The sequence below is a fragment of the Penaeus monodon genome, chromosome 30 (genome assembly GCF_015228065.2).
Source record: "Penaeus monodon isolate SGIC_2016 chromosome 30, NSTDA_Pmon_1, whole genome shotgun sequence".
In the NCBI taxonomy this organism is placed as follows: domain Eukaryota; kingdom Metazoa; phylum Arthropoda; class Malacostraca; order Decapoda; family Penaeidae; genus Penaeus; species Penaeus monodon.
This window is the reverse complement of record NC_051415.1, coordinates 20,899,697-20,900,223: the sequence shown is the minus strand read 5'-3', so window position 1 is coordinate 20,900,223 and position 527 is coordinate 20,899,697.

Here is a 527-nt window from a genome sequence, read left to right as displayed (position 1 = left end):
TAGATATAGATATATACAAAATATTGCTTAACTGAACTCCTATACCGAAAATCGCTTTAAGATGAAAACGTAAAATCGGATTAATAAAATCCCTCTCCCCATCAACCACGAGAGAAAATGTCAGGCATAATCCCAGTTTGTCTAAATTAAATGCAAATGATTGATGTATCATTGCAAGCAAAAGGAAAAGTTTTTGAATAGCTTTTGTCGTGTCATGGTAAATGGAATTCGAAATCCATCGATAGCTAAGGACACAGCAAGTTACAGATGAAATTCTAATTTTCTGGCCGTCATTTTGGTGGAGATATCTATAATGAGGAGGTCGCTTGTCTGATTCTATGACACGACGTTAATGTGCCAATTAAAATCTAATTTGATTAGTTTTATGATGCCATGCAATATCGAGTAAGTAGTTTAGAGCCTAGGCCTTGGAAACACTTTCGAGAGTGCATGCTTTGCCGAGATAAGGGAAATGACAATCTGGCTGTTCTCATTGCTATAAAATACATGGTGTCTGTAGGCATGTG